This window comes from Manacus vitellinus, unplaced genomic scaffold, assembly GCF_001715985.3.
Source record: "Manacus vitellinus isolate BGI_N305 unplaced genomic scaffold, ASM171598v3 scaffold_4_pilon, whole genome shotgun sequence".
Lineage (NCBI taxonomy): Eukaryota > Metazoa > Chordata > Aves > Passeriformes > Pipridae > Manacus > Manacus vitellinus.
The window spans coordinates 35391001-35404136 of NW_021940604.1; the positions used below are offsets into that span (position 1 = coordinate 35391001).

At 40.7% G+C, this 13136-nt stretch overlaps 1 protein-coding gene across 1 annotated transcript in view; it reads right to left on the bottom strand.

Moving 5' to 3' along the window:
- SH3BGRL2 (SH3 domain binding glutamate rich protein like 2) overlaps positions 1-13136 on the bottom strand; it is a 61369-nt gene that overhangs the window by 39721 nt on the left and 8512 nt on the right. The gene's annotated exons all lie outside the window — the stretch shown is intronic.

The following is a 13136-nucleotide window of genomic DNA, read 5'->3' on the forward strand; positions in this document are numbered from 1 at the left end:
CCCGCCCCCAGCTGCTGTGCCCAGAGCCCGGGACTACCTGGTGCCTTTGGGAGGATAAGAGGGGCTTGTGCCGCCCTCCAGGTGCGCTGCCCACCAGTCGAGGTGAACGACGTGTGAAATTGAGCCACCCCGCCAAGAGAGCTCATAGCTCAGGCCGCTCCTGGTCCTCCTGCCCCGTGCGGAGCTGCCAACTCTGCTCCACCGGGGCCCGGTCTGGCCCCGCTGGCCGCCGCTTACTGCGGCAAAGAGGTGGAAAATGAAGCCGTTCTGGGCAGGTATCCCTGTCGAGGCAAGCTAGAGGGACAACACAAGGTGAGTAGGCCACTGGGCAAGAGAGCTGTCCTACACCACACATCCCAAAGGAGTTAAACAGTGCTACCCGTTTTCATTCTCTGGTATAGATGTACAGTTCCCAATATTGTCAGCCGTGGAACAGATGTTATTAATCAAAGGGATAAGCAGACAACCCCAAATAATCCTTTGTCAGTCAGCTCATCTGCAAGGGACCAAGGGGAATCCCTACAGCCCTCATCAGCTTTTGGGTCTGTGAGGACACAGCCTGTCTTTATTTAAAGTCTAAGAACCACATAGCTGGCAGCCTTACACATGTTACTACAGTTGTAACCCTCATCTTCTTACTTCTCTACCTGCAGCCAGATGGTTACTCATTTCCTCTGACTAAACTCTCCCTTTCAACCGTATCACCCCAATGCTAAAGTGCGTGGTGTCAGCTTCCTTCACACCTTTGCATTGCCACTGCCCTCAGTGATCTTCCACTGTCCAGACTAAGCACAGACCTTGGCTTGCTGCTAAATATGTCCTTAAAACTTTCTTTACATTTTAATATTGATCATTCGTTTTGAAATCCTGCAGGTCTTGAAGCAGGATTATAGCACTGAGCTATAAAATGCTCAGTGCTCACTTTGAGCTTTGATTTATCTTGTGGAAGTCATTAGGAAGTTTTAAGCTGACTTCTCTGTCCTCTGGAGTGGAGCTTAATGTCAACAATATAAAGTCCAATCCCAAAATGTGAATTCAATTACCAATCCTGCAAAGATTTATAGCTACACATTACTTTGTTTTCATGAGAGTGCTTGTTGAAAAGTAAGAGTAAACTTCCTCAGAGTACACTTAGGTACAAAGGTTAAGATTTTCTGGCTTCAGTGCTCCTGTCTTCACTTGAGCATAACTTTTACTGTGGGAACCACTAACCGGTGACCAACAAGTGTTTACTGCTTAATTGCTGCTGACTGCTCAGCAAAAGGAGCGAAGGACACAAACTTTTCTTTATGTTGGTTTGTAAGGTAACACCAAACAGCTTGTTAAAATTCTGTGATAGGTGTGTAATTATAGGAATTTGCTGGAAAATTCCCATTACCTTACTCAGTGAATTTCTTTCACACGGCAGGATTATTTCTGACAACGTATTTTCCTGTGTTTCTTTACGTTTTCTTTAAAAGATGGAGGTGCTTACTTCCCACTTATTTCTCTATTTACTCACTACTAAAAAATATTGGTTTTAATATTCAATTTTGGCCATATTTTATGAAAAAAATAGAATCAGGGTAACCCACTGCAGCTGGTTGTATGTGATTCACTCACAGTATTAATATGTAGCACTAAGCTGTAATATTAATAACTCCTGCTTTCTAATATATTTCTTAAATACAGCTGGGGGAAAAAAGAAAAAAAATTATAGCAAGTCTGATTCTGAAAGCTACTGAACACCTTTATCTCTCGGTAAATAGAAAAAGAGGATGCTCCTACCTATCAGAGAGAGCCTTGACACATAACCAGTAGCCTAGAGAAACTATGTGGCAATGGCACTAACTGGAAAAAGCATGAGCTGTAAATAAAAAAATTAAGAATTCTAATGGGACTGTAAAAACTGTAACTAAGGTATTTTAAAGGTTATTTCCTCTCCTTTTAAGAATCTTCTACTTTGTAACCGTCAAAAGCCACAGATTTAGTCTCCTTTCCCATCTGGAAAACAAACAACTTTCATTTCAGATCACTTGAAAGTATTTCGGAGCTGCATAAATTCACAAAAATCTATGAGGAAAAAATGAGGTAGTTGAAAAGGTAAAACTATCACCTGTTAGAAGAATCCAGACCCACTATTCCATTTCAAATACCCCAAACTAATCTGTAGCCAGCCAAGGCAATATACATTTTTCTTTTTGTTTTTAGATTCTCCCTTTTACTCCTGTAGCCCTTAGGTCAGGAGGTTCCTACAGTTTGAGTTTCAAAACAGAGTCTAAGCAGCTAAACTCATGGCCAGAGCTGATAGACTCAAATTGAGCTAAAGTGTCAGAGCTCATGGAGGTCTTCCAACCATTACACTTGACACAGCTTTAGCCAAAGTTTCAGCATCCTTATTCCACACATGTTTAGAGACACCATCCAAGACAGAGCAGGGGACTTCCTGCCTGCATTTAACCACTTGACAACAAATGCAACAACTTAATTAAAGTACCCTTTCAAACACCCTTTGAAGCAGATTTTGAACAAATCTGTATTTCAATTATTTCAATGAATTTTCTTGCAGTTCTCAATTTTTATAAGTAAATTTATAATATTTTGGGCTAAAATTTTTGCACTCCTAACTTCTTGGTATCAATTTGGATGCAACACAGGCATTGAAAATCCAGACAGCTTTCTCATTTATCTCTTTTGCTAGTGTATCCATACATATCAAGAAGCCACAATTACTTCATTGTGGAAGTAATACAGAAAGTTAGGGGAAAGAAACATTACACTGAGCAGTTAAAGATTTTAAAGCTTGTAGAGCAGCCTCTTGCTTTACATGGCTCCTAAGCAGGGAACTATTACTCTGTGGAGAGTAAAACCAATCAGACATCATCACATAACATTTTGCACTTTCAGGTGGTGTACAGGTTAAGAGTGAATATCATGCTCTGTCCTGCAGCTGCTGCTGGTAAATGTCCTGAAGCCATTTATTTAAGGCCATACTTTAGCTCCATTTCTATTGTACAGTTCTAGAGGCTTGAAGACAATGGTACAAACATCTAGTTAAGTAGAGAAAATGTAACAAATTAAAAACATTGCTAAAATGATTTATGAGCAGTTTCCAATGCTTATAGGAGGGGCAGGGGGTAGTTTCTAAAGATTTCATGGTGAGAATGATTCACTGTTATGCCAGGTCTTCATGGAAGATTAAACAGAACTTTACTGCTGCTAAGGTAACAAAGTACACACAAAACCAAGGCATACGAGTATGTGAAAACAGAAGTATAAAAGTACAACTTTGGACAAAGAACATTCTGACTATGATAAAAGATGAATTGTATAGCAAGATACAACAGGGATAGGAGCAAAATATGGGAGAAAGAGAATATTTTGTTCAGGACTGAAAAAGTGATTAAGATGGCTTCATTTCTCACCTGAAAGGAACAGTCTGTCTGAGGCATATTAGAAGTTTTCTGGTCTTTGTGTTGTTGATACCCATCAGTTACTTCTCTGGGTTCTGTGAAATATTGCTAAGCAGGAAGATCACATAGACTCAGCAACAATCCACATATTTGAGATTTCTAAAGGATTCTTTACTACTTTTTAAAAATGTTAACTTTCAAAATGTTGAAAATACAGTTTTAGAGTTTCATTAAAAGCTCTGATTGTTCTGAGCAATCTTCCTTGATAGAAATGTGACTGTCATGGTAGGGAGCAAAAAAACAGTAGAGAAAACATAGTACTCCAGCCTCAACAGAGCTACAGAATGTCATCAGCTGCTCTCACACTGCAGAACCCAAGAGAAAGATAACTTAAAGGCTCTAAAACATGCAAAATGGCCAAAGTAATATAATGTAAGTACAGGACTGTTCCACTTGTTGCATAATGGCACTCAGCGTGGTGGCTGATAGCCTATAAACAACTTGGCTAGACACAGCTTGAAAGCATATAAAATAATGCTGTTTGGAGCCCAGTTCTCTGCATTCATCCTGAAAGCCACTGTATTTTTAAGGTATCATTTTAATCACAAAGGAACTTCCAGGGCACAGTTTCTCAGTTGTGCTTAATGCCTGCAGCTGTGTGTTTTACATGCTATTATGAGTCCTCCTCTACATGCACAACAGGCAGCCCCTAGTCAAGATCACCCTATCCCTTGCAGGAATGCTTTGGATGTTTTATTACTCACCAACATCTCTCAATAACAAGCTCAGATTCACACAAGACTCTGTTTTTCCAGAACCTTCACTGTGGCCAGAGGTTTACATTTAAGAGCGTTTCTCAGCTTTCCCCACGGTCAGATTTTAGAGATAATGTCCCAAGATAAAGCTTTTTCTCTTTTGGCTTGAATTACTCTGAAGCTACTACAAAGCACATGTGTTAAAGTAGACTCTTGGAAAGAGGCAGAGCTGGAACAACTTCGAGAAAGGTTTTGACACTCACATTCACAAATTTGTGGCATGTTGAGGAAAGCAGAATGGTACCACTGTTCTTGGTTTCAGAATGATTTCTGTACCATCTCTTTATAAGTAACTGAAAAAAGTAAACTCAAACAAATATAAAAAGATTAAAAAATCCACAGAGAGCTGAGTAAGCCTTCCTTCATGCCATTTAAATCTAAATATATCTAGATAATTCCAAAGCTGTATGAGTCCATTCTTCTCAGCTGCTGCCCTTTAGTCTGCTGCTCTTCAGTTGAAGCATGACCGGTTTTAGTATCTGTGGCTGATTTGATTCCCTCCATGAATTCCTAATACTAAGGACCTTTGAAAAGAAAAACATTTTCATGTGAAATTCATCATCTGATACAGCTCAGTCATCTGACATGCAATAACTGAACCTGGAGATTAATACATCCTTCATGTTCTGTATTAAATCAGTCATCATCCCTTAAACTTGCAGCTACATTTTATAAGAAGTTCCAGAGTTCATTTTCTACTTATGCCTTTAAAGATCTCACCATTGCTGAAGATGGTGCCTTTAACTGAGGGGCAGGAACTCAGGCAAGTTTCATTCAGTGTCCAGCCTTCTACTCTGCCTACTCTTTCAGTCCAAGATACTGTAAACAAATCAGGCTCAACAATGGCTGGTTCAGTAGGCTTGCATCCTTATTTCTGCTAATTTGAACAACCTTTAGTAATCTTCATTACTGCAGAGGGATGGAACCCCCCACAAATCCCATTTTCCCATCTGCAGTTCCAATGAAACCTGAATTAGTGAGCACTCAAGATGTGAAGTGCACTCAGGGAGCAGCCATAGAGCATTACATTCCTGCTAGCTCTTTCCGGGAGGGACCTTCTGCCAAGTCCTTGGAAAAACAATCTACCACCGCATTCCTTTTGGCTGTTTTCCATCTGGTTTTCCATGTCTGACCAGTTCTACTCTGACAAGGCATTTAGAAGATTCATTTCTTGCAGGATGCAGGAGAATTGGGTCTGCAACAATATTTATGTATACAAGGACAAAGAACAAGCAAACTTGTGGAGAATAAGAAGCAGCTGAGTACATGAATACTGGCAACTTTCCCAAAGTGTATGCACTAAATGAACTAAGAATAGTTAACATTTTTATAGTCAGGAGTTTTTTAGATGTTTCACAGAACAGAGAGATGGGGAAACATCTCAAACTTGGACAGCTGACATAAATTTGAGGATAAAGACTATGTGTGCGCTCATTTCAAGCATGGGTTCAAGCCCACGAATGGGGGCCATGTTCAAATTGAGGGGACACAAGGCTGTACTCGGTCACGGGTTTAAGATGACCTTTAGGAACCAGCAGGAGAGAGTCTTTGGCTCACCCTTAATCCTCATCTCAGAGGCCAAAGGTGCAGTGTGGACACGCCTACCCTGTCAGAGGTGTAGCCCATCTTTCTGCAGAAGATCACATGCAACTGCCAGAGACTCTCCCCACAGACAGGATGCATAAATGGCATGAATTCAACTCCATAAAAGCAGCTGCAGACAACCTACTGGCATTCTTCTAGGCCAGGGGAGTGCTGCCTTGATGGCATTGCAGGTTTCATGACCAGGGACCAAGAAGAATGAAAGAGTGTGGAAACCACATGGGTCTCATTACCCAAACTGGAGAGGGGATGACCCAAGCTGGAGAGGGGACTAGTAAGTTTGAGCTGAAGCTGGTGGAGGGAGAAGAAAGAAGAGGAAAATACGGCAGCAATGATTAGGGATGTGTTGCAGACAGGCTGTATTGCCCTACATGGGAAATCGTTGCCATTCATGGGATGGTTTTAACAGTGAGGACCCTCTACTGCCTGTGCAGAAGCAGAAGAGATGTGGATTCAGAGCAAGAGTGCACTGGGTGGAAACCAGCTGCCTGGCCTGGCAGATCAGCAAAGATAAAATCTGTTCAACTAATACACTGAACAAAGGAACACGTAGAAGGCAATGTAAGCTAGGTTAAACAGCAGCCAAATAAATGAGAAACCATACAATGTCTCAGGCAATGGGTAGAGAAATCATTGTCCTTCCATGCATTGTCTTTCCAGTCTCAATCCAAACTCTTTTGTGCTAAGTATGGACTTGCCTGTCAAAGTATATACACTCTGTGTATTCTTTGGTAAAGTAATCCTGCAAAATTTGCTAACATTTATTTATTCCTTTCAGATTTGTACAACAAAGTTCGTTATGTTTTGCATTTCCATGTCCTGTACCCTATGTGGGTAGATATCTGTGATACACAGTTTACTTTCTATGCATACAAAAAACCCCACCAGTTCTATTTAAAATAACAGAAATAACTTTGACTCGATACTAACTTTTTAATGTCGGTTGCTACAGTTTAGGAAAGTCTGACAAATATTAAACTCAACACAGCAGATACTTTGGTGTCACAATTGGATGCAGCATTTCTTAATGGACTCTAGATAATAGGACATAAAACAGACTTTCTCAGAGTTTTTGGACTACAAAATAGGCTGCACTGGAATCCAGTGTGAGGGGTTCCTTCTGAGATCGCTCACATCATCAGTGGGTCAAAGACTAGTGAGGGTCCAGCATAGACCTCATGGAAGACTTCACAGAAGGGAAAAATACTGTCTCATATGTCCACAGAGCCAGTTCAGCTCCTTCATTTCAGTTCCCCATCGAATCACTAAAGCCCATAGCTGCATTGAGTATTCCCATTGAATAGACCTCACTCAGACAAGTAGCATTCAGTGAAATAAATGGGGCTATCTGTGTGAAAAATGGATACTCCACAAAATGGGTTGCAGATTCATGCTGGGAGACAGCAACTGTGAATTTTCATGAACTCAAAGATCAGATTCTTTTTAGGATATGACTGGCAAGAGCCTTACAAGACTTCCATTGCATGACCCAGTGGTGAGACACTGGCCTAGAGGCCGAGAAACCTGACTTGGCTATGAGCCAACCTAGTTTGCAGCAGGCAGAGAATCAGAGAATAATATATGTCTTGTATATCTTCATTAAAGCAACTTCTGAGAGACAGTCTCCCTTCTGATACTTCTTTTAGGATCTTTCCATTTTGTAGCTCACTGAGATGCAGCCATTAAGCATGACAAGCAGTAGGTAATTGTTAGTCATGATTTTCGTACTTATAGACATCTCCATTTTACTCAGACTCAGCTTTACCTGTGGTATGTTCACACTGTCTACTTGTTGCTGTCGCTTCCAAGCCTGGGTTGTCTCACCTGTTTATCTTTTCAGAGATGTTGAACCAATGAGAATGACTTTTATGGGACTAGGATATAACAAAGATCATGGCTGAAGACACAGTTTCTCTCATTGTCTGGAATTCATGTATTAAGAATAAACTTGTTAAGGATTCAGAGTAAATTTCCAGTGAGACCGATCAAAAACAGTGCTGTGAGCTTCCCCAGGAACTAAGGGCTATATATACTTCTTGGCACAATTTACACTAACAAATAAATAAAACCAAGTGAACTGGGTTATAATATTTCTCCTATGTTTGGAACTTGCTGAGTTCCAACAGAGATAGCAACCTTTGTCAGTGAAGCAAATATTTTTTATCTGTCACATGGAAATTCACGTCTTGCTTTATTATGGGAAATTAAAGACTGTTCCCAAATTGGTTTAGTGCCACAGGGCTGGTTCTTGCACGGAAGTAGCTCTGTTATCTACAAAATATTAATATGGACTTACTAAATTTGACTTGCATCTGCATACATAATACATTTTATGATATTTACATCCTTCAGGAATTTAGGAGACGAGAGGAGAAAACAAAATTAAAAAAACCCCAACCTGCATACAGTCTTATTCTCAACTCCTCACTCTCTGGCTCCTGTAACCTTAGAGGTTTTTGTAGTATTGATTTGTAGCATTTCCTAAAATGTTAGTTCTTTTCTAAAGGTTCTGCTGTCCTTTTCCTGGTTTTGAAAAAAATGTTTTAGTTATAATGAATGATTCATAGCTCCTGCAGATCATTCAGGGACACCATTCATAATTAATGATTAAAATGCAGTAATAAAACATGAAATGTTTGAAAGTCAGCAGTGATGCCTCTAAAGGTAGATCTTTGACAGAAATTGCTGACAGCATCAGGAACTCTCCCTCTATAATTATATATTCAAAGATAATAATTTTGCTCTTTATTTTTTCCACTTTTGCATTCTCTCCCTTGCAGGCATCTTCAGGTCAATATTCTAGCAAGTGACAGTTTGTCTATAATTTAATTTAATATTTTTCTTTCTTAATTTACATTTTCACTCATTTTTAGCCTGCAGTGATTATTTGCATGGAAAGAAATTGTCTTCAAAGTCTATATTTAGCCTGATATATCGGATTAGAAATGTAAGCCAATCATCCAATGAGGTTAATTTTAAATCCTGTGGAAATTGTACCACGCTATTCAGTTTTCTCAGCATTGGTACCTATCTTGTTTGAGGTCATATGACATTTAACTCCAATGTCAAATGTAATTTCCCACCAAAAGGAATACATGCAATACCCTAAAAAGAGTAATTTTAGAATTTATAAGCAGAAGTCTGAACACATTTTTATTTTAAGCTGATGACCTGAGGACTGTGATTGTGTTTTAAAATATGCAAAGAATTAACAGAAAAGTCAAGGAAAAAGACCATAAACTTCTGTTTATTCTGCTTTTCCTACCACAAACAGTATTCACCAATTCTTACTTCAGGGTCACCCACCAACACTGGTAGCCCTGTGTTTTAGCCAGTGCTGTATTTATTATATTTATTCAACATAAATATCAGTTCTTAATGTTCTTAAGTTCTACATCTGCCATAACTACATCCTTTCACCTCGGTTTGTCCCCATTCTCCCTCTTCGAAGAAGCCAAACATTTTAGATATATTTTTTTAAAATAATATTGCTGTTTTCTTGGCAGTGACTGTCTAAGGATGACTATCACATTCATCATCCCCATCAAATCTGTTTATATCCATTGGTTAAAATTCAGCTTGTGATCATTGAGCTGCTGATGGAGCTCCCCGAACAGCAAAGAAGTCCATGTATCCATGCCAGGAACAGTTGGAACCACTGTGGAGAGGGGGCTGAGAGGATCTGTCATCACACAGTCTTTATCCCTTCAACCTCGGAGAGGTATCAAAAAAAGGCAAAGACTGCTACCTCACCTATGTATTAGTGTCATTAAGGCTTTCAGCAGACTCAAGAGAATCTTGATTTTTCAGGGGTTTTTGCAAGGTGGCATGAATTTTACAAGTAATGAAAGAGAATATAGGGAGTAGATGTGATTGTCAAACTTCCAATGAAATACTAATAAAATACTAAATAGATGTGATTTTAAATTATGGAAAATACAGGTAGGAGTAAATGTGGTTTTACTGCAGAACTTGTTAAGCAAGAGATCGAGGCAGTTCTGCTTTAACCTCTAAACTTCTGGATGATCCGTGACAGGGATATTTTTGTTTTCTAGAGCATGGGCTCACTTGAATATTTCATTTCTTAAAGTGCATGAACAGGAACTGAAGAAAGAGTATTAAAAAAGAAGGAAGGACCAGAGAGTTGTAAAGTATATTCTCCTCCAAGGCCATGAGCCATTCAGGAGGATCCCCATCACTATGCAGGGCTGCACTGGTTTCATAGGGGCTCCTGGTGGACATCAGGGTGTCTCCTCACGGAGTGCTGCAGAATTAGGCTAAACCAAACATATTTAATATTATCTCAGAGAGCTAAGCTGCTTATCGCTGTGTGACAGATAATACATTATACAGCTGAGTGGCTAATAGATTAAACACAGAAAGGCTGATGGCAGGGCATTTTCAGCTTCTTTGGCTTATATTCTCCCTCTAGGAATGACACTGTGAACTTGGAAGGTGCAGGAATGAGTCTCACCTTCCTCTCAACTTCCAGGTTTCTCCAGAAAGCCTTCTTTAAAATATGTATAAAGTAAATACCATCTTCTATATGCAAAAAATTGAGCAATCCTAAAAGTCATCACGTTTTATAAATCTTGATATGAATGGATCTTAACCAGGAATAAGGTTTTAATAATTAGCTATATATATTATTAAAGGAAGTCAGTCAAATGTTAAGAACTCTTTAGTTTGGTTCTGAAATTTCAGCTTTCAGTTTCAAAAAGGGGGTTCAATCTACAAAAGTAAAAATGAAATATCTCTGCTAAGGAAAAGATATTTGTATATAGTTATACTGGTGTGCACAAGCAACCAATGATCCTTGTCCAGAATGCAGCCTGAGAAGGATTAGGATTTCACATTTGTAACTATTGCCATACATGAAATGAATGGAATTGACAAGCTAACCGCATTCGCATGAAATAAAGAGGTATTTTTATTTTCCAAATTTTTATTTTAGGAAGTTGTTCTTACTTTAACCATTCCAGACACTGGAACTCTGTCTCCTTCCCTGTTAAATCGGGACAGCAGCCAGTGCTATGGCTTTTGTGGATGAGCTAGCACTCTCCCCAGGGATCTCCACGCATGCTTTGGGAGGCAGCACAGGCCGGGGCACACTGCTGGTTTAGATATAGCAACACAGTTTCAGAATCACAGAATTACAGACTAGTATAGTTTGGAAGGGACTTCTGGAGGCCATCAGTCAGATAAGCTGCTCAAAGTAGGGGCAACTCAATTGGGCTGCTCAGGGCTGTGTACAGTTGAGATTTTATCTCTGAGGTTGGAGACATCATGATCTCTCCAGGCAGCCTGCTTCAGTATTTGACCACCCTTGTGGCAAACAATTTTTTTCCTAACATCTGCTCAGAATTCCCCATGTTGCAGTGTGTGTTCAGCTGCCTCTCATCATCCCACATGGCGCCTTACAGAAGAGTCTGGATCAGTCTTCCCCACACCCTCCCAACAGGTAACAGCAGAGGATCCCAGGGTACATTGCTGACTTATGTTCAACCTGTTGTCCACCAGGATTCCAGTTTTTTTTCTGAAGAACTGCCTCCTGGCCCATACTTACCTCCTGGGGTTGCTCTCACCCAAGGGTGAGAGCCTGCAGGGTCTCACTGACTGGGGCCAACTCTGCAGTGCCTGCAGAGCCAGCAGGGCCGGGCTGGTGCCGTGATGGGGGCAGCCCAGATCCTGTGGTCACCAGACTGGTCACAACCACGGTGCTGCCTGTGGATGAGCTGAGATCCCATCTGCAGGTCAGTCAGTGCCCTTGGCACAAGACAGCTGAAAGCAGCTCCCGATGGCAAGGGTTGGCCCTGGCTGTAACTCCTCCACAGCACATTGGAGAGCTCCCCCCAATCCCCAGGGGCCACTCTCGGCTGCACAGTTAGGGATCTAGCCCCAAGCCCAGCAGCCAAAACCCAGGAGCAGAAACATATACTCAAAGCCCGAACAAACTCCACCCCTTGTCCAGCTCGATAATAAAGACATTAAACAACACTAGCTCCAGCCTCCATCCCTGATGGATGCCTCTAGCCACCAGCAAGACGGTGTGAAAAGAGGCAACCGGAGCAAAGGAAGAAGGACGAACTTGAAGGAGGGACTACGCTGTTTCCAACTCCTCTACCGCCTTTAAGGGCTGGTTTTACTCGCACAGGGGCGGGCAGGCCAGCTCGCTGCCTCTGCCGGTGCTGAAGCCCCATCTAGAGCATCGCCGCGCTACTGCGCCCGCCGCCCCGCCGAGACCGACACCGGCAGCGCTCCGGCGCGGGCAGCGAGGGGGAAGCCACAAAAACCCGTCCGTCGCCTGTAAGGAAGTGGAGAAGGGTTAAGAAACCAAAGACAAAATGGCCTGCTCGACAATCCTGTGCTTCTGCTGTCAGGGCCCTTGGCAATGGGGCCGCGGTAATTTAAGTTTCAGACTTCGTATTGAAAAAGTTAACGTTGAACCCGTATTTTCAGGCAAGAAATATAATCACTGGGGTAACTACAGGCATCTTTAGCTAGCAAGTGTCGTCAAGCAAACTAATAGAAACACTGCTACGGGATATTAATGAAGGAATTAACAGATTATGGGTTTATTAATGTCAGTTGACACAGTTTGCCAGGAACCCAGACTATCAAACAAATTTGATACTGCTTTAATGAGATTAAGCATTAGACTGATAATGAAGATTGTGATTGAAATAGTGTCTTTAACAAACATCTGACATAATCTTGCATTTAAAAAAACTATAAAAAAATCAATGTAACATGTTAAATGTTAATTTTTAAAACTGGTTAACAACTAGATCATAAAAATAGACTATAGCTGAAGTATTTTCATTCCAAGGGATTGCATGTTTTGTGAGCTTATAGAAGGATCTTTTTGGCATGAATTTTTTCAATACATTTATCAATGCCCTTGATGAAAACATAGCATTACTGCCCAAAAAATTTGCAACATGACACAGAAATAGCTAATGTGGAAAACAATAAAGGTAACAGTTCTATTATATAGACTGACTGATCAATTGCTGAGATAAAAAAAATTGTCCAGTTTTGTTAATTTAGGTGTGATCCCAAACGCAAGCTTATGCACCTAAGAACCAAAAAGAGAATTAAATTTCTAGACTTGGGGCTAAGTCCTAAAATGCAATAGGGCACGATAAAGGAAACCCATCAGAAGAAGAGGGGCTAATGAACAGCAGTTGGGTGCTGACACCACAGTAAAAGTCCTAATCAAAACATTGCATAAATGAGAATTCGAACGATGCAGTGTCTTAGTAGAACAAGTGTCATCAGCTCCAGCACTCCGTGTCCATAATATGTATTCTGGTATCACAGAATC